The 27,111-nt window shown below is 36.7% G+C and overlaps 1 long non-coding RNA gene across 2 annotated transcripts in view; it reads left to right on the top strand.

The window, feature by feature from the left end:
- The first annotated feature begins 3,177 nt into the window (after positions 1 to 3,177).
- LOC106885784 overlaps positions 3,178 to 27,111 on the top strand; it is a 301,614-nt gene continuing 277,680 nt past the window's right edge. For both annotated transcript variants that reach the window (XR_001411500.1, XR_001411497.1), the window contains exon 1: positions 3,178 to 3,461. This is a non-coding gene — a long non-coding RNA (uncharacterized LOC106885784). The remainder of the gene's footprint in view (positions 3,462 to 27,111) is intronic.

Genomic DNA, 27,111 nt, shown 5'->3' with positions numbered 1-27,111 from the left:
CCAGACATTTAAGCTAAAGGGAAAAATTAATAATTAGCCTGCAGATTTGGAGTTTGAATTTTAGGTAGAGACAAACACAAAAAAGCTATTTGGTAGCTTATTGTTTTGACAGAGACAATAACAATGGTCTGGTTGAAGAAATGTGCTTTAGTTAATATTAATGGCTTTAAAAATTTTTTTTTTTACTCTTTATTTTGTTTTTGAAAAAAACCTTATGTTGGAGAACCAAAAGCAATTTCTTGTGATTATTTTAAAATGTGCATTCAATATAGTTAGTTCAATTTACAATGATATCTTATAAAAAAGTCTAACACCTTTTCATATATATATTGTGTAACGTAATACATAATATTTCAGTCATTAAAAAAAATGCATGACTGTTCAATACAGGACTGTGATTCAAAGAGATGTATAGTATACAAATGAAAAGAAAAAAGCTCCTTTTTTGTAGTAGTATTGAATACAGTGTTTTGTGAGGACTGATATACAACAAGGCCTGTCAAACATTCGGCTATTGCATTAAAATTTTTCATTTCCCATTGGAAAATTAAATATTTTCACCTTGCTATCTGTAGTATGATCTCTACCAAATGTGGGAAAATGTAGGGAAAAGCACACATCTGTAGGTAATATTATCTGGCTGTTATAAGGAAATTTGGGATGTTTTGAGTGGCAACTACCAGAAAGATGAACAAACATTTTAAAATAATTATACTGAATACGTAAAAGGGACAAGGTTACAGTAAGCCTAATGTCTTTTTTTTTTGTTGTTTATCAGTATGAAATTGTTATAAAAATCAACAGACACTGTGTTTACGATACTGCCTGAATTATCTTTCCTCTGGTGATTTTTCTTTTTTTAAAAAAAACCAGTAGAACCTGAAAGTCACTCAGAAGATATATTTTATCAGATTTGGAAAGCATGCAGTTCTAATAAGTTGGGGAAAAAAACCCCTATGATAATGAAGAACACCAGCTTTCCTGGGAAAGGTATAGTTCCCTAATTCAGAGCAGGCAGTAGAATATGAAATCAAGATTTTAAAATATCGGATGGATTTTCTATTCCTTTCTGATTCATTAGTATTTTTGTGTATTGCTGGATGAATATGTCCTAAATACCCGTAAAATGAAAATGGTCTCTAATGCAAAGGCAAAACTTGCAGAACATTGGGCACCAACTGGAAAATGATTTTATTTCAGCTACCAGTGGATGATTACTAATAACACAGATTTACTTTGCCTTCGTGTTCAGAATACTTATATGTTTTTGTAAGCCGTCTACTCTGAATTTATAAATAGGAAATAAAATAACCCTTGAAAGCCAAACAACTTCTTCTCCTTGTCGCCATATGCTGCATCTTTTCCCCCTAGGTTTTGTATACTCGGTGTGCTGAAGAATGGTGTCTTTTCTTTTCATGTTGCTCTGTCGGCGGTCATAACAGCTATTCTCTTCATGAATATGTAAATCCCATGCATAAAATCAGAAAAATTAGCATGGCGATTCCCGCTATAGAATGCGCCCAATTATGTCTGTCTAATACGTGAATAGTGATGATTTAATCTTTTGACTATCTGAGCGGCTTCAGGTACTGTTACAAGAGCTGCTGTAATTACAGCATACCCCAACACACAGGCTGGATGTGTGCACATGCTGGGGGATCATCGGGCTTTTAATAAGAGCTGGGCATCTGATGCCTGGCTGTGATGGAGTGCGTGCAGATTCAGTTACAGGCGCTCACTCTGATGGCGAGTGACAAGGGAGAAAAATGCCCTAGGTCTGCAATACCCTTCCCCTTACTAACTGAGACTCATTTGCATTTGAAATTTTTTTTTTTTTTTTTTTTTCAGCAGCTTTTTCTCAGCCTTGCCAGAAGGGAAGGTGCTGCTGCTGCTCACACAGGTTTTGATGAACCTCAGTGCTCCTGGTGCATGTCCTGGACTGGAATTTACCTTATGTCTTCAGATAAATTTTTGGTCCTCAGGGATATGGTTTAGTGGTGTGTGTAATTTTTTTTTTTTTTTTTTTTTTTTAGTTCCTGCTGAATGCTTACCATTAGAACGGAACGAATAAAAGTTTGGATAAATAAAGGGAGAAAATGGTGACCGTATTTGCTAGGCGTCCTTAACTCATTTGGTTTATCGGGAATGGGTGTTGGAGGGGGGAGGAAGGACATGCAGAAAACAAAAACAGAAAGGCACCACCAGCAATTGATGCATTTTTGTATTTAAATAAGCAGGCGTGCTCATGCATATTTATATGACGTGCATGCCTATGCGCCGCTCTGAGCAGTGGCACTGCGGCTCGGCTGCAGTAATTAGGCTGATGTAATTATAGCAAAACAAAGCCAGCTTAGGCTGATATTATTTTTCCCTTTTCATACAGTGGGAACATTAAAGACATATGCGTATTCCAGTGCACAAAAAATGAACCTGAACTGCTGTCAGAGGCTAGGAGGACAGTGTGGCCAGTGCACCTATTGTGTCACTGCTGTAGAAAGCAGCTTAGCGATTGGCCACTGTCTGCAGCACATAATACTGACTGGTTATAAAGGACTTGTCTAGAGGAAAGCCTGTAGGTACTCCATTGTCTGGCAAAGTTGATATGACTGCATTCTTTTTGCAGGGGGTCAGACAGCTGAACTGTAAAAGCTGCACAGATTTTTTTTTTTTTTTTTTTCTTCTTCCTCTGTCTCTCTCTCTCTCTCTGTCTCTTCCATACAGCATTTTTCTTTCATGCCCTGTCTCAGTTTGCATAGTTAAAGAGAATGCTAATTAAGATCCCTTGTCTTAACCTGAAAATAATGACTCGGATGTAAATAGAAAACTGGCGATAGTATAAAATATTCCTGCGTAGCACCAAGATAGCAGTTACCGTTCTAGGGGAAAAAAAATGAAGACTTTTTTTTTATAATCAAGGTAAACAAAGAAGAGTTATTGCTTCTCTTTCTTCCTTTCTTTCATTCTTTCTTTTTCTTTTCTTTTTCTTTTTTTTTTTTTTTAAACCAATGCTGCTGTGCTATTGCAGGTCAGATAATGTTTTATTTCGGAAAGTGTGCTAGCTACCAAATTTAAAAGTCCACAAATCAGTTGCAATTTAGTGCTTATTAATCCTTCTTAGGATGTAATTCGGTGAAAGAACTGCTTTAAAAAAATTCTTTTCTGTATTATAGACGGATCTAACAACGCAGTCTGGGCTCCGTGCCAAAGGCTGGTATTTCACAGCAGCGACCGCCTTACAGATGAGCTGTGGGAAGCAGGAGGGAGACTCTCTTAGGGTGCCACTACTATGGAGACACAGCTGGGCTGAACAAGATTTGCTTCAAACGACAACAAGAGAGACAGAAAGTGTCTGGTTCGACCGCTGCCCAAGCAGGCAGTAACCAGAAGAGCTAGCAGCCAATCCGGCCATGCTGCACTGTTCGAAACCAGCTCTACATCCCAGCCAATCAGTGACATCACTGGTGAGAAACTCATTTACATCATGCAGTAATGAACTTTGTTTAACGTATCCTTTTTTCTTTTCTTTTTTTTTTTTTTTTTCCTCACAGAGATTAGGTCCTCCATTAATTATTCTGCCAGCATAATTTGAATCGCTATGCAAAACGGTGGCTACATTTTTCCTGATTTTTTTTTTTAACTATGTGCTGTCTCTGCAGGTAACCATGGGCATTGTTCCATTTTTTTTTCTGTTGGCCCCATAAAACCTTTAAAAGAGTCTTTTATTGTTAATATTGTGCATATATTTTTCTTTCATGTATGTTTGTGTCCTTGTAGTCCTTATCTAATGTGGTACTGCTTCCTCCAATTATAGTCTGAGATTACCTTTAACCATCTTGGAAGGTAAAAAGGGTGTTGCTGCAGCATTGAGTTTGCATCTTTAGCTGCCATCACGATCTAAGTACTTATTCTAATGCTTAGAAATCATTTTGCTGTGGCCGTTTTACATATCCGGCTGCCTCTAAAGGTTCTTACATGCATCTGTTACAACTGAGTGAAGTTCAGTACTGTTATATTTCATTCTTCACCACTTTCAGCCAAGATGTCATTTTATTAATGAATAGAACTGAGATCATTTCTGAACAAATTTCACCCCCTTCCTTCCACCTCAACACAATGCACCTGATTTGCATCCATTTACCAGAATAACTGAATACAAGAGCCAGTATGAAAGGAAGTCAAGGGAGAGCTTGCATACTGCTTCGGGGTATGTTGCAGCAAAGCGAAATATAGAATTTTTGTTTAGCTATTTCTCTTTTTATTTAGGATGTGCTTAATCTACACAGAGAAGATTAGATCTTAGCTTGAAAAACTATTCTCTAGCCAGCTTTTCATATTAGGGAATAGGTTTGGTGAGTTTTTTAAAATAATAAACATGCACATTTTCTTGAGATGTGTTCAATTATAAATGGAAAACGTTTGGGCAAGCCAACATTGTGTTGAACATTTGGATTTAGTTCTTTGTGGGTAAAGTAATTTGTTGTGCGAACAATTTAAAACCAGCCCAGAATACTGTGGAATGCAGAGATTTCAGACCGCATAATCTAATGAGGCAAGGTTTTGCTCTTCAGTATTCTAATAGCTGAAACAGAATCAGATATGAGACAAATTCAATATTGTGTTATTAAATTAAAGCTCTATCTACTGCTAGTGGGCTTCAAGAGGTCAACTGTCTTTGGTAAAGCAAAATTTTATTTAAAGAAGTATTCTTAAATAGAATTTTTGTTACAACGTAATAACTTCCCCCCTCCACGCACACAATAATGTACAATTTGTTTATGGAGCTTCAGTTATATATTGATCCTTGTAGTTGCTTTGAAAATACGGAGGATTTAAACACTAAACCATAGCTCTTTCAATGCATGATGCATTCCATCATCCCATCATCAGTATTCTGTGTGCGGCTGTCCTGATTCAGCCACTAGCTCCCCTGCTGCAGATCCTGTAATTTGAATCATGCGTAATAATATATTATCCTACTGGGGGCCTTCTTTCAGTAGGAGAGTGGTTTTATACCTTCTGCTATAAGAGAACTGTTGGCTCCTTGCCATCTCGTAGCCATTATTCACGGAGGCAATCAAGATAGTCTTCCTTAAGGAATAACATCTGCACAACTGCATGTGCCAGAAATATGCAGCCTCCCCTCACATTATAAATTTGGTTTTCTTGGAAGCAGGAATATTTGAGAATCCTTGAACATAAAAACTGGACGTTTACAGGAATTCATCAAAAGTGTATTGAATGTACCATGCGCCAGGCTGTGAGGACATTTGGAGTGGCTAACAGGGGCAGAGGAGAAGAAAATAGAAGCTGGTGGCTATTCTGTGGCTCTCACTAAAGTTTTTCAATGTCAGGTTACTGAGTTAGCTGATGATTAGTGCTATACTAAAGATGTGACGTTTTCCTTGCTGACAAGGTAATTTTCTAGCTAATGTGCTGATGGTATGTTGTCAGTTGGGACTGGAGCTGCATTTCCCAAGTTGAGAATCTAACATTATTTGATGCATTCAACAGGATGCATTATCAGTTAGCAGTGAATGAAAAGCAGATACAAAGAGGGGCTAAGGTTGTAGAAAATATGGAAACTTGACAATGAAGTAGCAATCTCAGAAATGCAGAATCTGAGAATGCTCTTAAAATACAAGCTTATGAATTGTATCTTCTGGTAAAAGCTCTGTAGGGCATCTGAAGGCTAGTGAAAGCAACTGCATGGGGGCAGAGAAAGAGAAACGCCAGTTCTATCATCTGTGGAATGTGAATCTACCAACACTGTGGCCTACTATTTTCTTTTCTTTCAGTCACATAAATATCATCCCTAAACCACAAACAAAAAAACCTGAGATCTTATTTTTACAAATATTCTTGTTGTGTAAGCATATAGAAGAGTGGAATTTTTTCTTAGATATGAGTGGTTTGACCACTCTTGTTAGCAATAGAGTTGCTATTTTTGATTTAGGGGAGAGGGAAAGTATTGGGGAGAAAGAGAAGAAAAGCCTGATTTAGCATGTTTAGCATCCTGGAGCTCACACGTTCCTCACTGAAGAACAACAATGCAACTGTATTAACTAATCCTACACAAGCTGTGTTTATTACAGTATTATTGAGATGTATAGAGGTGGAGAGGAATCTTCTTGTTGTCATCATCTCCTCTTTTACCTTCTAGAAGAGAAAAATAAGATCCATAACCTGGCTGAAAATTAGAAGTGCTAATACTTAGGAACAGACATACTTCTGAGACTAGAGGAATGACAGTTAAATAGGGATCATCTGGTGGCTGACATTTAAAAGAATCTTGTTAGAGGGAAGACATGACCTCAGCATCTGAATAATCTGTCACATTCAAAATACTGTACAAAAAAAAAGATTGGTGATTCTTAAAGAAACATAGGAAATCCAGTAATGTGGCCGAGAAATAAACTGAAGTTCAGCAAACAGGTTGGTGGTCACTGCTTACTTCCTAACTTATGCCAAGCTAGTAGTGAGGAAGAAAACTTCATAGGCCATTGCTGTTCTGTTGAAGAACATCTATCCATATAGTCCTTAAGTTTTCAATACTGGGGATCAATAGGAAAAGCAATACAAAGAACATGATGATTTGTTGGATCACAGGGAGACAAATCATCTTTGTGATAGCTGAACTCTACTTTGAAATGAGGAAACAGTAAGTAGAGCATGGCATTTGTCATGGTTCATCCTATTTAAAAGAAGAGTTATAACATTCTGGAGGATGAGCCAGCAAATAACAGCCACTGGAAATTACAATGTGTTTCTTCTCTACTTCTGTGAACAAATACTTTGTACTTGATTCTGTTCTTCTCTCTTAACATTTCTGCTTTTCTGATGAAAGCAGAAAAGTCCATTGAACATATGTCTTTTAAAAAAAAAAAAAAAAGCCTATTGTTTCAATATCTGATGTTTCCAAGCAGGATGCCTATGTGAAGAGAGCACAGACACTGAAATTTGTTTTCTGCCATTACATAGTACATAAAAATCCTACTTTCTGCAGCTCAGGTTGTACAATTTGTTATTTAAACAAGAAGATTGCATGGCAGAGGTGACTGCTATGTGAATTACTACATTTAAATTATGTCATATCTAATTGTTTATCGTTTAAGAGAATGCTCCTGTTTCCTCAAATAGTCAATTTTTAAAGAAACCAATCCATTCAAACAGTTTTTTGAATTAAGGGTGGCAATACTGGGAAGACACACTAAGAAACCAGTAACTTCTAGGTTCTTTCTTCAAAAATAAAAAGAGCAACAGTGAGAGAGATGCAATTTTTTCTTTCTCATTGATGGCCTTTCAGCTGCTACTCTTTAAAAGGCCTGCACTTCCTCTCTTTCTGCAGCATGCTAAATTGAATTGGTTTTAATACTAATGCATAAATCAAGACTAGAGTACCCTGCATATGTTTACCTGAAGGCAGAGGACCCTGAGCCATTAAATACACTGGCTTATTTTATAGTCAACAGTGAAATGGTAGAAGGTTATAGAGAAATATCTGCCTTGCTGAGTCTGGTCTAAAAATCTAGAATAGTACATACATATGTATTTCACTTGGCATATAAATGTTCTTTGAGTACAGAATGTTTATTATTTTGGTTTTAGGAAGTACTGAGATACAAACTTGTCTAAAACTGTGGAAGAAAAAGCTTATTTATGGGATATGTTAATACTGAATCAAAATGTGATCTTGGGTAAAGAAGGTCACTTACTATTTTATTGTGACACTTCAACTTTCCTCGCTTTGAATTCGGCTGTGGGAAATGGAGTGTGATGGCTGTTCACTGTATGAGAAAAAGCCTGGAAGGGACTGAAACTGTTTTCTAGAAGCAAGTATAGAAAGGATGGTGAATAATAGGTAAAGGAGTTGTTCAAGGTCAGTCCTACAATGACTTAAGGATGATACCAGAAAAGGGGCTCTTCCTTGGTATAAATGTTGCAATGAAATGAAATGTCTTAGTTTCACTGGTGGCTAACGTCAGGGCAGCTGAGCAGTGCGCGTTGGACTATGTAACCCTGAAGGCCACAAGGCAGAGGCTGTGATGTGCAAGGTGGTAAAATGATGACTTCTACAGCTGTGTTTTTATTTCTTAGAGTTATTTTCATTTTTCATGATAGAAGTCAATGTTGTAGTGCACTTAGTGAATGTTTTGGAATCCAGACAGATTTTATTAATGCATTTATAATTTTTCATTTTATTCCTGCATTTAAATGAAAGGAGAAAATGTCTTGCTATTAGAAAATCCTTAACCAAATAAATTTGAGACAATTGTTTTCACTGACAGAAACCAAGCTCTGTTACTATCCAGCAACTATAAAATTAGGTGCGAATGTTTTGTTATTAAAATTATCACAATGTTTTTGGAAAGTGTCTTTAGAAAGATTAAAGAATCTATAGTGACTAGTCTGAAAATTATAAGAGAAATTGATTTATAACAGCCTCTGATTGTGACCTGATTTGAGTTTGTGAAGAACAGAAAGTTATCTCCAAAGGGCAAATTTAGAGAGGTATCTTTGCCAAATTCCTAGGTTAGAAGGCTGGATTGGCGGCAGATTTCATTTCTTTTAACATGAATAAACTAGTCCAAAAGGCCCAATGACACGGACCTTTAAAAAAACCCACAAAACAACCAACTTAGATTGGCAAGATAATTATTAAAGAATATTCAGGTGATCTCAGGCGATGTATAACCATTAAAAGGGGTAGATGTAAACCAGGAGTAGCATACAAAGAATGGTACAGTTGTGATTAGATATCAGCTGTAGCAGGAACCAAGTGACCTTCGTAGTGGAAGCAGTCTTGCTTTGTTAACGAGGTATGAGCTAGTATACTTTTGCAGCTAGCGTAATTAGGTAAGATAGATCCCTAGTTGAGTTAAATTTCACTAGATGGCTCTGCGCTGTGCAGTATATATCCAAAATGGATAAGTAGAAGGTCACAAAAGCCATGTGAGCCAGAATTAGCTTGAAAGTTGAGAACCAACCCTCATTCTTACAGTTACAAGCTAGTATCAAAGTGATTGGACCTGGAAGGAACTGCCTTTGTGAAATGCCATATTTCATAATTACTTTATGTGATATACACAGACTTTCTGTACTGGCTGGCAATATATACATTCTGTGCAGAATTGTACTTGTAAAAAGGTAAGTGGAGGGCTTTAAATTTCAGGGCAGAAAGCTTCAAATTCAATCACTGGGGAACTTAACCTTACTGGAAGAGGCTATGAGCACAATGTCATTGTTTTGAAATCTATTGCTAAACACATCACAATCTATTTTTACGCTCGTTGAATCCTTGTCGTTGAGTGGTTTAATTCCTGGAAATTATTTTAATAAGTATGGAGATGGAAAGATGCACTGATAAAAACCTGCGGAGTATCTGACAAAGTGTAATCAAGTCTTCTTGTCCACTGCAAAGAGAAATGGGTATTTTTTGTCTCTAGAGCTGTTCATCTGTTGGTGGTTTGGAGGACTCTGAGAGGGACAGGAAGCTTTGGGTTGAGGCAGCAATATGAGGATAACTGACCTCTAATATGGGGGTTGTACCAAGGGAGAAAGGCTTCCCTGCTTCTGTTCTTAGTTAGCTGCTTCATCCTTACGATTTAACTTTGCCTGGACACTAAGAAATCTAGGGGATTATTCTTTTATATTCATGATAAAGAAGATATAGATTTAGGGACTGTCTGTTACTAGTTTTCTCAAAGGCTTTGAACAGAGGCCAAATGGCAACAAGAAACATATTTAGAATATTTTCAACTTTCCAGTGAAGGTGGAGTGGTTTTACGTCCTGCTAGGGTTGATGTGAGACAAACCTATAAGGTCTGTTCCGAAAAACACAGTGTAGCTCATTTATGACAATTTTAATGGATCTGATATAGTGTGCAGAATTGGGAATGTTTTGCAGCTGGTAGTGTGGGTTAGGAATTTGTAATTGTGCTGGTTGTCTGAAGAAAATTACTGTTTCTGTAAAATCTGAACTAGCTTTGGGTAATTTTTGTTACCAAGAGTTTTCAGGTTTAAAACAGGTAAGGAATGGAAAAATAATATTCCATTGTAGGTCAAGACACCTCAAAAATGACAGAAATCCCATAATGAAAAATTTGCTTTTGAGTTGGTCTGACAAAACTGCATCTCATCTTATCAGAGTAGTAGTTGGGATTCTTGTCTCTTTTATGGTCCATGAGCAAAACAAACAGGTTCACAAACATATAAAATGGTACTATGGAACTCGTCACCATGGGACACTCCTGACTCTAAAAAAAATTAGCTTTATTCAAAGACTATTCTGTCAAAGTCATGAAGAACTGTTGAACACATTGCCATTAACTCATGAAATCCTTGAGATTTGAATTGTTGAGGACTAAGAAATTATAACAGGAAAGTATCTCTATGTGTTCGTGTGCCCTTACTCTATTCTCTTAGGTGTCTAGTGTCAGAGATAGCATACTGGACTCTCTGATATGTTATAGTTTATGTAAGTATAATACCATTCAAATTTTCCTCAGTGCTGAGTACAGAAATCAATTGATTGTAGCTATAATAAATAAAATATAGTTGAGCAGATAGTATATGTACAAAAGTGAAACCAGCAAGCCACTAAATTGTTCTTCTTAGGTCTTACATTGATGATAAAAGATAGAAGGATTTTGATGGTGTGTGGAATAAAGCATGTTGAAACACTGTAGTTAATTAAAATAAGATATTTTGATTTTTGGAATGTTCAGACGTCCTTACCATTTATCAGAAAAGGTGAAATATTTCTGAATTTTTAAATTCTTTTGGAATGTCCCATTCAACATAAAATTTTGAAATTAATCATCTTGGTGATGAAAAAAACCCACCTGAAATGGTGAAACATCTTGCTACATGACAATGTCACATTTTGATAATTTCCAGCAAGCTGCTATACTAGGCTGTAAGGCTGTATTTCCCTTTGCTGTTAACTGAAGGATTCTCTCCTGACCTAAAGCCTGCACGTGAAATACCTATGAAACAATAACTGCGTGTGTGAAGTAATGTCTTCTTAGATTCCCATTAATTTCTCACACAAAATCTATGTTCTATGGCTCTCTCCTGTAGATCACTTCAATTAGTCTATGATTTTTTTATAGTGGTTTGAGTCTTTAAGTTATTAAGATATAGTAATATCTTAATATGCAACATCTTGAAAATGTAGATTTACTGTCCATGCAGAATGGGCTAAATGTAAATGTACATATTTTTTGTAAAAGCACTCATTGTTAAAACAGCTGCTTTAATTGGCCCAATATTATTTCTGTTTGTTTCTTGTCCTGCAAAATATGGTCACAGAATTAAGACTATGATAATGATGATTGCCATGCCGAAAATAAATATTTACATTGTAAATAGCACCCAAACACTAATTTAAGCTGAAAACAAGACTATAAGGATTTGACAATCTGTTGGTTTTTTGTACCAAAATATATTTCCATTCGAATCACTGAACAGCAACAAAGTGTTAAGCGTTGTTTCCACAATTTTTAGAAAATTACAATGGTTACAAATATCTGGAAAATTCTGGGGTTTAATGCTTCTGTGGAAATAATTCTAAATAGTCAACATAGTGTCATTGTAAAAAAGTTATAATAATTGCATTTGCAAATTTTTTGCGAGTTCTTTTTGAAGACACTGGGTGGTTTTGTTTTCAATCCAAATTTGGGAACCAATTCGGGTGCTGACATCAACATGAATGTTGATATGAATGTAAACTATTATGTTGATATAGTTACATAATTTTAGCATGCATACTAATTTTCTGGTGTGTATTTGGAACTATATATGTGTATTTTAAGAAAGTTTTGGTTTAACTAAATAAAGAGCGGTTGTTTTCTCGGAGAGGACCATGATAATCACATATTCCCTATTGGACTATATAGACATTGTGAGCTCTTTGAGGCAAAACTTGCTATGATGTGTGCTTGTTCAGGGCCCAGTACAGGGTGGGCCAGTGGGGTGGTGCAAGTCACAGCTGAGGGGTCAAAAGAAATGGGCATGCTAGGTGGAGAAATGTAGTAAAGAAGGTTATTTTCCAAAAACCTGTCTGCTTGCTTTGGTGCTTCTGGTCTTCTGGTCTGTTAGAAACATGGCTATGATAGGTTATGCAGACACAGCCTGAAATGCCAGCCCAAACTAGGGCTGAGCAGTCATTTATACTCTGATACCTTGCCCTTGTCTGCAGTCAGAGGTCTACAGCTACCAGGTGTTGGAGTGGGGTGGATATGTGAGACATCACGTTCCTGGCAACTCTAGGTATGCAATAAATGACTAATATTTCTTTTCTTTCTTAACTTACCTGCTCAGTCTCTCTTGATTGGCATAGTTTCTTGTACAACAGTGTCAATGGAAAACAGAAATGTACGTCTTCATTAAAATGTATCTCCAAGAGAGACCTAGGTACAAATTTTGTGCACCTCATAACCAGCTGCCTCATATTCCTAATAGTTAGGCTCTCATAACCGGTAGCTACATGATTTGTTTTCTCTCATTTCTTTTCACAGCTCCCATTGCCTGTATTGCTTATTATTAATGTGACTTCTTAAAATTTTCCCAAGACTTCTGAATAACTTTCATCTCCTCTTGCCTTCCTACCAATGCAGTTATTATTTTAATCTTAATATTCATGATAATAATCAGAGTTTTCTTTTTTTTTTTTTTGATGGCACAGGAGGCCTAATCAGAATCAGGAGCTGGTATTGTTACACAGCAATTACAAAGACACAAGTCCTGTCCAAATGACCAAAAAAAAAAAAAAAAAAAAGCTGAAAAAAACAAAAGCAATGCAATACAGTGTGTATCAGAACAGCATATAATAGTCTTATTTATTGTTGCTGCAAACTCTGCCAGCTTCAATATGTAAATCCTACTTTATTTCTTTAAAATGTGAACATTCTCATGTTGTTCAAAATTAGCATCATACAAGAACATGTAGATTTTTCTACAGAATAATGTTAATAAAATGTACGTTGGTACCATGTTCAGATTATACATAATCAAAGCTGGTATCTCCCACTTGTCTCTATAAGTGGTGTTATTTTCCTCTATTCAGGACTTTTTCTAAATGGAGTTAATCACACATTGCTTAAGTGCAAGCATGTAAATCAAGGACGTTTAGCTTTGACTCACAGTGCTGAAGGATACAGAATCACCTGTGATAGCAGATCTGCTTCTTCATCTGGACTTTAATATTGTATTTTCTGATCTGTGTCAGTAAGGTATACTCTAAAAAGTGGTACAAATATATATTAAGCATTAACATAACAAGTAAACAAATGCATCCTCTACCATATTTGGGAAAGGTAGAATCGTAGGAGGGAATGGAAAATACAGAACTGATTTCTAAGGAGTCAGCTGTTGAGATAATCCATTTATCAGTTTTTTTCCAACTTTTGTGTATAGCTAGTGAATTAGATAATTTCCTCTCCCTCTCTTCTGTACTGGGCATATCTTAAACTTTGATAGTAGAAAGTTTATTTCACACTGTACTTAAAACAGTTCAGCCCATTAGTTCTGTCCTCCTTATTTTACTTGGTGGATAATTTCAGCAAGTCTCTCAGTGTGCATTTTCACTTTGATCATGCCCTTTCCATCCAGTTCAAGGGAATTAGACGGGTTCTCAAGGGAGCTAAAGTAACTCTTCAGATTGGTTTTGTTGAGGTTATTCACTCACTGGTGAAAAAACGGAACAGCAACCAGGAAATATAGGAGCATACTTGGATTCCTTTTCCACTAAAATAATCCTTGAAAGCAAAGCTCTGTGTGATGTAGATTGATGGCAGAAGCATAGGACTAAGTGCACCTGGTAAGCAGCAGGCAGCAAGTCATTTCAGCAACAAGTTTATTTGCTATAGGCAGAGATCCTGTGAATTGCTCACTAAGTATGAAATAGCTTATTTAAGTGGCCTCCAAGGAAATGTTTTAGAGAAAATAGTTTATATCACAAGTTGGTTTGAAAAGGTTTGGTGATTTTTTTTTTTCTGGTCTGAAGCACCAGCAAGCTCTTCCAATACTCACACAAAGTTCACTGTTAGATGTTTTTTCCAGCACCTTTGTTAACTTCTATTGAGCTATTTCTATGTGTTGGGTCCCGGTCCCATTGTTGGTCTGGGAGGGGTTCCTAATGATTCCAAGGGTGCGATTAAGACATGTTAAACTTGCAAGTATCCACACTCTTCTCTTGTTTCCTGTACACAAATGTGCTTCCAGCTTCTATAGCTTGCCCTCTTTTGTTAGTCGAAATATTCCTTGGTGCATAGGCAACCTTACTGTTTATTCTTCACTACTTAACCCTGATATGCAGTTTAAGCTGTTGTTTGTCCTGTGCATTTTTTGCCAAATGCTAGAAATCCTGATAAAATCGTATGCCTGGAATCTTTGAAAAATAATGAATGAAAGTACAATCCTAGCGGTGTGCTTTGCCATTGTATGTAGATAAAACATACAATTTAAAGGACTTAAAAGATTTCAATTGGCTGCACAGAATACACTTGCATGATAAAGAACAAGCTTTGTGTTCACATTTATCGACAGAGATAACATATTTAGTACTCATTAATATTCTGCTTCTCTGAATTATGAGTTGGCTGATCTGCACCCTTTCTGTCTAAATTTGGGGCGTTTGGGATCTTGGAAAATGAATCATTCTTTAGCGGGAATGGCCTCAGTCTTGCTTTAAACTCCCTCCTTGTCAACTCTCTGCTTTGCAGTGGGGTTTGAAAAAGTTGTTCCATTTGTGATAGCGTCAAATGTATTCAGTGACCGTTTATTATAGCAATGTGTGACAGACATCTGTTAGAAGAAAATAGTGCATTTTGCTAAACTAGCTATTGAATTTGCCTGGCCCAATCAGACAAGAGGTTTCAATATCGTTTGTGAGACTGCTGGGAAGTGCTATTTAGAAAAAAAAAAAACGCTCATTTTCTCAGCACATACGTGGCTATATGTTATCTTTATAGCAGTACCTAAATGCATTAATGACTTTCACAGATGAGTTTAGTTCTCCAGTGTTATTACAAAAGATAATGCAGTTTGGTAGCTGTTCCCTGGTGGGTTTCCGTGTTCAGAGATGAGTTTTGGAGATACCATCAGGTATTGCTACCTTCTATCACAGGAAGATTGCTATTTTTGCTTGTGCTTCTTGCTTGTCTTGTGTATTCTCTTTATTCATTTTGTGTTGCTATTGAATTTACTATTATGGATAGTTGGTGAATAAGAGCTAATCTTTAACAATGTTACAACTGTGTCTCCATGTAGATTTTTATGGCTGCGTGTAGAAATATATTGTGTATAGCTTTTACATTTAAAAATCCAGTATATTGAGGAAGGATACTTGAAATAATATTCTTTTCTGTTGATGTAGTTATAAATATTCATGTTCTTTAATAATATTTATGAAAATTGCAAATGAAGCAGGAACTGGTGCTGAAGATAGCAAATTTGCTAAAAGGTAGTAATTCTGTTGGGTGATATAGGATGAGGGGAGTGTATTTAGGGGAATCGCAGTCAATAGTTCTGTGTGGGTTTTTTGGTTGGGCTTTTTTTTGGGGAGGGGTGTGCGGGGGTGTTGTTTGTTTGTTTTGTTTGTTTTATTTGGTTTTTTGTTTGTTTTTTAATTTCTTTGAGCAAATATAAACAAGGGAAGAAGTTTAAACTTGAATTATGTGGGGAGACAAGGTACAAATGGATAGTCCTTATACACCTGCCTGCATTGGTACAGTGCAAAAACCTAATCGGACTCACGTTTGGCATGAATGTTTTGGGTGAGTTTTACGTGACGCTAAGAACTTGTTCGCTTTCATCTCCTGATTCGCTCAGTACTGCACTGCAGTCTTGAATTCTTTTCTGGGAACATAGTCCTTGGAACCTTTCACACCAGCAGTTTCCTGGGCTATGTCGGCCTTGAGAGACTCCCAGAAATTTTCAGGAGCATTTGAAAATCTTCTGACCTGAGCAAAAATACTGTATTTATAGTCAGCTTATTGAAAAACTAAATAAATATGCTCTATGATGAGCTACTAGAACTAGTTGAAAAAATGCTAAAAGAAAATAATAATTTAAAAAAATTCTAATTATTAAATTTTCATGCTTCTTATTTCAGCATTTCTATTTTTAATCTGAAATGGAGTCTGAGTATTTTGTCCAGTTCTGTTCTATGGAGATTAAAATGTGAAGGCAATTCTTGCACATATTGGAAATTTTTTGGATCAAGATGATATCACATGTTTACTTTTACATAATATGTTGTGTTTATGGCTAGTATTTCAGTGTTAACTGGGGCTGCCAGTGATATATTCCTTCTGTAAGGGTGGAAAATGTTCCTCTTATGGTACTGTGCAGTGTTTCAGATGAAGCACAAATAATTATAATGACTGATTGAACACAGAAAGATTGGGAAAAGTGGCTGAGCCTGTGTAAACCTTTGTGTAGTCTTATACGGTGTATGTGTGGCTGCGTATCTAATGTTTTTGGGGGGTTGTTTTTAAGATTAAAAGCCTTAAGCAAGATGGACCAAGGAGTAACAGAACCTGTGTCCATGAGGCAGTTTCAGTTGCAAAGGTTTGTGACAGCAAAGCACTGTCACAAACAAGTTGAACTCCAAAGCCTCTTCTACACATAGGTTTGTCACAGATAGACTTATGGATTAAAATAAAGGATTGCTGTGTGTGGAAGTAATGTCATTTTTATGTAAGAACTTTGACTTCTGGCTTCCTTGTTCTTCCCATTCTACTGTCGGAGCGACCTGGGAAAACACACTGTTCACGCTTACACTGAATCCCTTTTGGAAAGTTCAACATAACTATAAAGCAGCTTTTGACTAGTGAAAACAAATTGTGTTTCTCATATGAGAGAGTGAAGCTCACAAAAGAGAATGAAGGTCAAAAGGTAAATTCAACTTCCTGCAGCAAATGTTTTTTGATCTGATTGCTGTTCAGAAGACAAGCACAGCTTTTCCTTGCAGTGCATGTCGAAGCAAGAGATGTCATCTAGCTAAAAATATCCATAAAAAACTTTCACCGATAAGCTTTTACTTTCTGAGTTTATTTTTTGGGTTTTGTTTGTATTTGAAATTCTCTGTGAATGGATCACTTCTATATTGTACAGCAAAAAAAGGAAAAGGGATGTGAAAAATGAAATGAAGAAACATGATTTGATAGGAAAATTATTACTTGGTGACATAGAAAAAGGGTTTGGGAAGAGATAAAAAGAAAAATATCCACCAGAAATCGCAGCTTCTAACAAAGAAATAGTGTCAGAGTTGGAAGCAGTAAAATTATTAATTTACATTGTTTTGGAAGTTTGTACCATTGATTTAATCATAAGGTCTCCTAATGCATTCTGTTTTCGCTACAGTCTCTGGCTCTAATTAAAGCATGGAGATTTGATTTCAGAACCTGATTGTTACCTTGAAGCTGTTCTTCTGGACTCTGTTAATGGTTTGTCAAAACCTTCTTTAGTATGCTGAACTTTGAGAGAAATCTAGTGAGAAGCAGTTTCTTGTTAGGGGATTTTAGCATCTGTTCTTCATACTCAGGCGCAAAATGTGCTGAGACCATGAAAAGAAGCTGGCAATCAAGCTAGGTAAGTGGGAGGGAGACACATTTTTCTTATACAGAGAACATCCCTCTTTTCTCCCGTGCAAGACATGCAAACATTACTGGCAATAAAATGGACATTTCAGCAAAGCACCCATGGACTCTGTCTCTGGGGGCACCAAATTACCTTCTTATGTTATACAGGTGGTTCCTCTATCAGTGTCAGTTAATATCATTTAGCAAGCAAATGTGGGAACTTTGAGCTGTCTGTGGTCTATTACTCATCGATGGAAAAAATACTCATACTTCACAGACTATCAGAGTGAAACTTTAATTATTATTCTTAAAGGGTAATTTGGGGGAGTCTTTGTTTTTCTTTAGATGGTCATGCCTTGGAAAAGACTTCTTTAACAAGACCAAAAAAAAAGAAGAGAGAGAAAAAGAAAGAGAAGAGGGAGGGAGATTAAGTGGTGGCTTTAGACCAAAAAATGCTATTACTTAATCATTTCTTCTCAAGATAAGTGACTGCATAAGTACTATTTATTTTCCAAAATAGAAATCACAGAATGAATTCCCCCTTTTTTTTTTTTTTTAAATATGAAACCAACCACTCCAGCCTTTAATGATACTGTGGCTTTCCTGGCTGGAGCCAGAGTTGGTTTTAATTGCTATTACTGCTTTTAATTACTGATTTCACTTTTATTTGTTAAAGTCACAGATTTTTTGTATTTATCAATGAAAGGGTGCTTGAAGAGATCAGAGCAGAATTAAGTCATTAAACTCCTAGTCTCAATTAAGTGAAACAATGCACGTATTGTCTCTAAAACCGTTTCTTTTTTTTGTCTTTAATTTGCTGTACATAATTAGTTATAATGTACAGGCAATAAAAATCCCCAGCTTTTATTATTAAGCTTTGTAAGTCAGGGCCTTACTCCACCACTTCATCTCACTTGGAACAATGCCTTTACGTGCAAGTAATTCTACTGTTGCAGTGATTGGGGTTACTTACATGGCAAGAAAGTACTCAGGGAATGAGGATGTTAGAGTCCAGACTTGAATACTGAGATGAGGTGCTTTGAAAATGTTTAAGTAGGTGGGTAGAGTAGCAAAGATTTTACAGATGTATCATGGAGTAGTTAAAGCACTCGTTATTTGAAATGCAAAAGAAGAGTGCCTTCAATGTAGAAAGGCAACACGATACCCGTTCTTGGATGCTTCCAGCATTGGTCTCGCTCTGTTTGTTCTGAAGTGGGAATCCAGCTGATGATCATTGAAATCAAATAAGCTGCCCTTCTTTTCACATTCATAGCATATTGAATACATTATGGAAAAACTGTTATGACAGTTGTATTCATCTGTTACATTTTTGGAAGACAGAACATCTCATTCTTCTGTCCTTTTACATGCATGCCCGTAGGCAGACATATCATTTCACTTACTCGAACTGCCTCATACTTCCGTTATCCATTCAAGTTTAACTGGCTGGCTGAAAACTTTCATTGCTTGTGGTGGCTATTTAGAAATGTGATGGACTGATAATTAGAGTTGTGCAGGCAACATTTCCTTTTAAGTCTAAGGCAACTTTGGTCAAATTTTAGCAAAGTCTTCTGCCACACTTAGTAGCTCTGTAAGGCTTTGATTTAGGCTCTGTCAGAGGTGGCTGAGTGTTTTCAGTTTGCTTTGTTTTCTTTCAGAGCCTTTGGCACAATTATTAGTTTCTTGGATTTTCCCTAGCACCACATTTCTAAAAACACCTTAGTAGCTCTCAAAATACGTGCTGAGATTATCATCCTTCCTAACTTTGAATTTAATTTGTAGTGCAAAGTGATCAAAATACCGACCTTTATTCTTAAGATTTGATAGTAACGTAGAAATCTCTCCCAGAACTGTGGCAGTTTTAACTCGGTCTATGAGGGTAACGTTGCTGGTTTTGCTGGGTTTCCTGGGGATTCGTTGTGGGAAAAGAATTCCAACTTTATATGCAAGTCTGGTGATAGAATGACTTAAACATGTGCTGGAAAGGACTATAACTAGTATGCCTGGAGGTATTCCCCTTAAGGTTCAGACTGCCCTACAGCTATCCTTGTCATTATATACCCTACTCCTCTGAGGGTTCCCATCTTATTCTTTGGGTACAAATTCAAGTTAATTCGTAGTCTTTCTGTTTATGCACAATTGTGAAGTTTTGTAAATGAAATGTTACAAAGTGTGATAGGTCCTCAAAAAAGCACTGCATTTATGAAAAGCAGTTTTGGCATGACTTCTTTAATTATATATGCAAGTAATATGCATTGGAGAACTGGCATCAAGTTCCTGACTGGTTCCTTCTATAGTCTCTTAAAGAATGGGAGAGTAAGATGGGCTCACAGTTCCTGGCAGTCTTTTTCTTTAAAGAAATGGGCATATTGCATGTTTTTCTTGAAAACCAAAAGCAGGATATAGGAACTGTAATGTTAATGCTTCCAAACCAGTTATTAAAAAAAATAAATAAATAGGTAAGCAAAAGAACGGCCACATGCAACTCAATTTTTACAACAAGGGGTGTGTGTGTGGTCCACTAAGAAAAAATAATATGCAAAATAATAAAACTTTTAATAGTCAAGTTGGGTCTAGTGAAGGTACAGGCATATAGTCATCTTTCTGCCTAACAGGGTGTTAGTGAGAGAAATTAAGCTATGTTAATTTGACTTTTTCTTAGTGGTATTGTAGGGTTTGAGGGTAGGAATGTGTGTATTTATCACATGGTTCTAACAGCTCCCTTTTGAATACCCAAACCTTTCAACAAAATGAATCCTTACATTCTAAATATTTTCTTGGATTTCAATGACCGCACCGCTTCCTTCTCTGATAAATTTTCAGTTCAGGAGATAAGAACCTCTTACCTTTTTACAGACTCTGGAGCCCTTGTTGCTCTGGATAAATAAACCAAGGTACCTGTACTTCAGAACAACTTTTCTTGGCTTACAGAACAGTCTTAATTTTAATTACCATATATGGCTGAACCATAAACTAACGGGCATGCAGACTTTGTTCCAAAAGAATTACTTTTTGTTTCAAACAATGTAAGAAATAGACTAAAGAAATTCATACATTTCCTCACCTCATTTCTTGACACCTCAGTGAAAAAGGCGGAGTTGCTTATGGCACCTAGAAGTCTTAATTTTTCTTTATCAGTGCCTTCTGGAAAGTGGAGTTTCTCTTTTGTACCTGCAGTCATATTCCATGGGCTTTCTTTTTAACAAAATGCAAATAATCACTAAGCTTTGCTTTATAAATTCTAGTCATTTTTTATTAGATGGCCTTCTGACTGGTCTTGTTGGATGGTTAAAATATATCTCATCATCTAATGTATAACTAGCTATGACTCTCGTGCAACAAAAATTGGGAAGACACACTATTGGAATTGTTCAGCCTGCAGAAGAGAAGGTTCTGTGGACACCTTACTGCTGCCTTTCAGTACTTAAAGGAGGCCTACAAGAAAGACGGAGAGAGACTTTTTACCCAGACCTGTAGTGATAGGACAAGGAGTAATGGTTTTAAACCAAAAGAGGGTATATTTAAGTTAGATATAAGGAAGAATTTTTTTATGATGAAGGTGGTTGAAACATTGGAAAAGGTTGTCCAGAGAGGTGGTAGATGCTCCATCCCTGGAAACATTCAAGGTCAGGTTGGACAGGGCTCTGAGTAACCTGATCTAGTTGCAGATGTCCCTGCTCATTGCAGGGAATGCTGGAATAGATGACCTTTAATGGTGCCTTCCAACCGAACTATTCTGATTCAATACCTCTCATAGCCCAAAGGATATTCAATAAACTATTCAAAGAAGCCTTTGTTCAAACAATATTCACCAGGATTTAATATTCCCTGACTGCTAAGTGTGTCTCATTTATCCTGTGGATGGAAATTTTCTACAAGTGTGATGGGAAGTTCACAGAAGAAAAATGTGTTTCATTCTAAAAGGAGTTTCCAGTCAGATGCAGATACAAAGAAATCATGTAGTGAGAAAAGTCAAGCTGTCATTAAGGAAACCTGTATGAATGTGTTCATTGGTAGAACTGGAGTACAGAAGAGCTGAAATGTTTGAGTGAATTTTAATTTCTTCTATTGCCAGCTCAGTCTGTGTACCAAGATGTCCAAATTCAGGGAGTAAACTGCTATAGTTACAGTGCCAAAGGTTTAAACCATGATGAGCTCCATGACAGTGTTTGGGTTTGTTTCTTGACCATTGCACTAGCAGCCCTTCTTAACACTGTTGTCCTTGCCATGGTGAGGCTGCTCATAAACTCGTGTGACCAGACACACAGCAGTGGTGGGAGATCCCCTCCTGACAGCACTGCTCAGAATGAACAGACTGAGGAGCACAGTCCACATCTGATGAATGAAGAACAACCTCTCCTTTTTCAGATCAGAAGCTTGGGAAGACGCACAGTCTTGTAGCCTCACCTTGTTCTTACTGTAAAAAGATTCTACCAACCTTAGCTCTTTTGGCAATGTGGGTAATATTCAAAGGATCTGACTAAAATACACTAACCAAATTGTACTTTGAAATAATGAATAACATGGATCAAACTAAAGGGAGTAGTCTAGAATAGGACTGACTGCCAGTGAATGTTTTCTGGCTTCTATGTCTGATTTTGAGATATATCAATTGCAGTGAGTTTTTGTGGCAGTCGAGCCTTCCAATACATACACCTCAAGCAGTCACTTTCCTGATTAACCTTCATTTGCTCAAGAGGAAGGCTCCAACGTTATCCACCACTTAAACTTAATATTTCATATACACTTAGTAGAAAATATAACTAATAAATCTCTTTCACAGTGACCATCAGTCTGCTCCCTGCATAACTCTTGTCCTAAAACAATTTCCCCTTTATATACTAGTCCTATCTAGACAAGAACTCAAATGGAGAAGAATGTAATGCCCAATAAGGTCAGAAATGTCAATCATTACGAACCTCTCCCAGACCAACAATCAGACCAGGACCTAACATGTCCCAACACAATAATTCTGCTCTACAGATTATTTTCTGTCTTTTTGTGAACTTGCACAGGTTTCAAGGCATGACTGCTCTCACAAAGACTGCCATCTAGAAAACTGAAGACCTGTTCTAGACACTTAAATTTATGTGATAATGAGTTTGTTGTTGTTTGAGTAAGTGTCTGTAATGTCAGGCTTTAGTATTTTTTTAATCACTTCATTTTTTAATAATTTCATTATGTCTGTGTTCTTTAGACAACAGAGTAGCTTTTCTAGTAGACCCAGAACTGAGGAAATTCACCGTTTCAGTACTGGCCATGAGCCATGATAGCATCACTTTCCCCCTCCACACCTTTTCCTCATTTGTTTTCCTGCTCTTTTTTGCATATCTTGAGCTTTGACAGCATTTGCTCCAGCACTTCTCATTTGGATCTGCTTGCCACTTTGTTTTTACTTCAGTACTGTTTTCTACTTCACTCAGCAGCTATGCATGTGGCCTTTCCAAATTAATGGATTGGAAAGGGCTTTCCATCAATGATTTATGTTCCAATTGCAACAATCCTGAAATGTGAAGAGATGAAATTGCATTTTCACACAGTCTAGAAAGTTGCTAAAGGAACTGAAAACTTTGCTCAGCATTCTCTTTTAAGTGCATTTCTCTGTGATTGCTTCAGTCTTCCTCTGTTGCTGTGATAAGTTGCTTAACTCCGTGTTGCTTATTAAGCATACTGCCACTTGTAATTTCTAGTTCTAAGCACTAGAAATACAATCTAAACACTTTTGGAAATAGCTGCTCTTGCTTGTCCCTACTCTGGCATGATGCTATGAGTTACAAGTTATTTGTATTCTTAACTTCACAAGTAACATTTCTACCTGATCTTAAGAATCCGTATTGAATTCTAATACTTCTGTAAAAATAGCAACAACTGCCAGTTGTGACATTGCTAATGCATGTGTCTTTTAGTTTCTGTTCCTACGTATCACCTGTTTAATATGCTACACAAAGTTGATCAAACCTAGTTTTTTTCTTCTAGATTCTGTGACCATAAGTGATCTTGCAGTATGTCAGGCACTTTGCTTCAATTTAAGTGCCATGGTTTTGGTAGTCAGAAGCAGAAAGTTAAAGCAAATAATTTTGTTCGGTTCTGGAATAAAAAGTCATATCGTGTTTCTGTGAAGAGTGCAAAAAACTCTTAAATAAACAGCATATTTTCTTTCAGATATTGCCAAACAAAAATGGTCCTGAGAGTATAGGATACAGCGTATCAGCTTACTCAGGACTTCTAAAGATCTGGTGCACCTCAGTCTTATTGGCCTGGCTATGGACTGGTTTCGGATGTCTATGGAGCACAGCTAAGCTGAACAGCTTTGGCATTCCAGTGAGGTGGTGATTAAACTCCTGAAAGTACATAAGAAATTCCTGTGATCTGCTGGCACAGGAGGTATTTTTCAGCATTTCCAGTTTATGTCCATATTATTAAAAGAAATAGGATCAAGTCATTATTTTTAGTTCTAGTATGCAATTGTCCGTGCTGTTTAATTGTTAGCATGCTGCCTGACAGTTTTGGCTTGTGGCTGAACGTGTCTTAAGCGATAACATGGGCCAAGTGATATGATATGGCAGTATGGATGTGCATCCTGTTTTTAGGAAACAGAATTAACTATACGGTTTTAAGCCTTGCAATGCTGTCCTGACATCCAGAGGACAGGTTTTGGGGTTTTTTTCTCCATTAAGACATAATACAAAGTTTCCTTTGGTCTTTCAATATCTCTCTCATGGAGCTAACAGGTTAGGCTGTCAGAGTAAAGACTTAAGTTGAATTCTCTTCCAGGCTTCTTCACAGCATAGATCCTCAAACCCTAGGACAGGTTATTGAAGCATGGCTTGCGTAGAAGCCTTCGAGGGAGTAATTGGAAATCACCTTGTGCTTCATCGGAGTTTGCTTAAATTGATGTTGGTTTCTTTTTTCATTTATGCTACTTTGTTTTCATAATTTGGTTTTCAAAGGAATTTCTGCTTAATTTTGTGTTTCCAAACATTATCATTACTAATTTCGTGAGACTTATGCTAAGGCATGATATGTGAGTGAATTCTGTTCTCCTTCAGTTTTTGATTTTTGAATAGAGAGCACTAGCAAGCAAGGTGACTTCACAGACAATGGTCGTTTTCATGTTGTATATCTGAGACCATCAGCTATCTTGCCTGAGCCATGGGAAAGTCCATCTGCTGGTAGAGAATAATTTATGCTGCTTTCTAGACAAGATCAAGTGGGTGAGAAAAAGGAACAGAACAAATTAGGTCTTGCTCCCCATTGTGGAGGTAAACCTGTTTCCAGTACTAAAACCAGTACTGAATACCAGCTTACTTCGGCTAACCCAGCAGTGTCGCTGTAGCATTGTATGTCACGTTGAAACTGAACTGAATGTGTTTTCTGAAATGCCAGAAGACCTGAGTCAGTCTGTTTTCCAAAAAAGTATGTGAATTCTACATCCAAGTATCTTCCCATAGTAGTGGAAAAAAAAAAAACATCCATCCCTCTTCTATGATCATTTCCTCCCTTGGAGGAAAGGATAAGAATTATCAGCATACCTTAAAAATAGTAATTTAAAAAAAAAAAAACAAAAAAAGGAAAAAAAAGCAAACAAACCCCTGAAATCCACCAAATGTTTCAAACATCGAGGTTTAAAGTTAGTCACAGACAGCTTAAATAAATGTTTGACTTTCAGAGATGTTGACCACCCACAGCTCCTAAAAGATTTTAATCAGTACTTTGACTCAGAAATGAAGTAATATCCACTTTGTAAGTTTAAGCAGTACAGTTTTAAATGTGGTCTGTGAAACTTTAATCAAGTTCCCACATTTTTATAAATGTTTCCATAATGTGACAAGAATCTATATCCAAAAGCTGATTATGTGCAGTAGCCTGTTAAAAAGTCTGCTACCTTACACAAGACAGTGGTACCGTTAAAGCAATGTTTAAGGTTCCATAAACTTCATAACTGAAGATTAAACATTGCAAACAGGTATGACTGTGACAAGTAAACAAAGTCCTTTTCTTTGGAACTGTAACATATATATATATGTAAGCAATGGTAAACTTAATGCAGAAAGAAAATTTGCCTCTCTTTTTCTGAACAAGGATGCCAAACTGTCAAGATTTAATCATGGTGAGTTTTATTCTCACAACTACCTATGTAAATATAAAATTAGGACCTCTAATGAAGTCAATGCTATTCAAACTGGTGTATTTAAGAGCAGAATTATGCCCAGGAAATCTAATGTTTATGTTAGCTAACAGAATTTAAAGGAATTTGGTTTCTTGGTGTCCAGACCAAGCTACCACAGGAAATAACTTGGAAAATTTGATATAAGTGGCTCTGCACTGATTTTCATTTGGTTAGGGTGTGACCCATTGCATTCTTTGTTCAGCTTGCTTCTCGTTACAGAAGTTGTCTTCTAACTCACGTGGCTGTAGTAAAAGTTCTTTTAACTAAATTTTGATTTCAAGTGCTCAAATTCTTGTTCCTCATTTCAGAGGACATGATCAGCAGTTGGAGCCTGTAACATCATTTCCATGTCCGCATACTATGGTGACTTGTGTGTAGCTGCAGTGTCTGTGAGTTCAGCTGACATGTCCACATTAGATTTACCCACGATGTCTCATCATGCTTCTGTATTTTTGTCAGGGGTTAACTGCATCTCATTTGGCCAGCTTTCAACTACATTTTTTTCACGTTGCTGTCATGTTCTCCAGCGTTCTTAAAAATGGATGTACTTTCCAGGAGTAACCTACAGATGCTGTCTTGGGGTATACTTCTACAATGTTTTCTAGAAGAAATGTCTTAGTGAGCAAGTAATGACCACATTGGGAAGGGGGAGAATGAAGGGACCAATTTAGATCAGTTTCTTAAAGATCCAGTAAAAAACAAAACAAACCCCTTGCAGATTTTGAAAGTAGCCACCTGTGATTTCTGCTGTGTTTTCTTTCCTGCTACAGTTGCACTCCGTGTACTTTTATATGAGAGTGTTCTTTCAAATCAGAGATAATTTCTTACTATATGGACCTATTTCTCCATAACCCCATCATTTTGATTTTTACCAGCAGGGGACCATTCTGCTCTTTGCTTTACCTTAGTGAATTTTTGATTATCAGTGAATATTTTCTTTTTGTTTGTTTGGGTTTTTTGTTTGTTTGTTTTTCAAGTTCTATAAATGCTTTTCTCTAAAACAAACTAGATCTACTATAACTTTATAGTGGTCCAATGTCTGTGCTGCATTTTGAAATTCAGAGTAAAAACAATACTTTGAGCTCTGTGTGTTAATATGTGACATGACATACTAACACTGCCTCTAAGATAGTTTTAAAGGTAAACTGTGTAACAAATTAGAGATGGCTCCAAGCCCTCTTAAACTTTGACTTCCATTCACAGCAACCTTGCACGCTTTTGGAACTTGTCAATCTCCTGAGGCAGAAATGTATCTCACAAATTACTGTGATTTTATTTTCCAGATCTGTTTCTACTTGCACTCACACACTTTATTTGAACCTTAACTAACCCTCCTTATCACTTTTGTTTCTTTAG

Source organism: Calidris pugnax, unplaced genomic scaffold, assembly GCF_001431845.1.
Source record: "Calidris pugnax isolate Ruff unplaced genomic scaffold, ASM143184v1 scaffold25, whole genome shotgun sequence".
Classification (NCBI taxonomy): Eukaryota; Metazoa; Chordata; class Aves; order Charadriiformes; family Scolopacidae; genus Calidris; species Calidris pugnax.
Note: the sequence above shows the minus strand (reverse complement) of the source record. Positions and strands in the feature narration are given on the sequence as shown.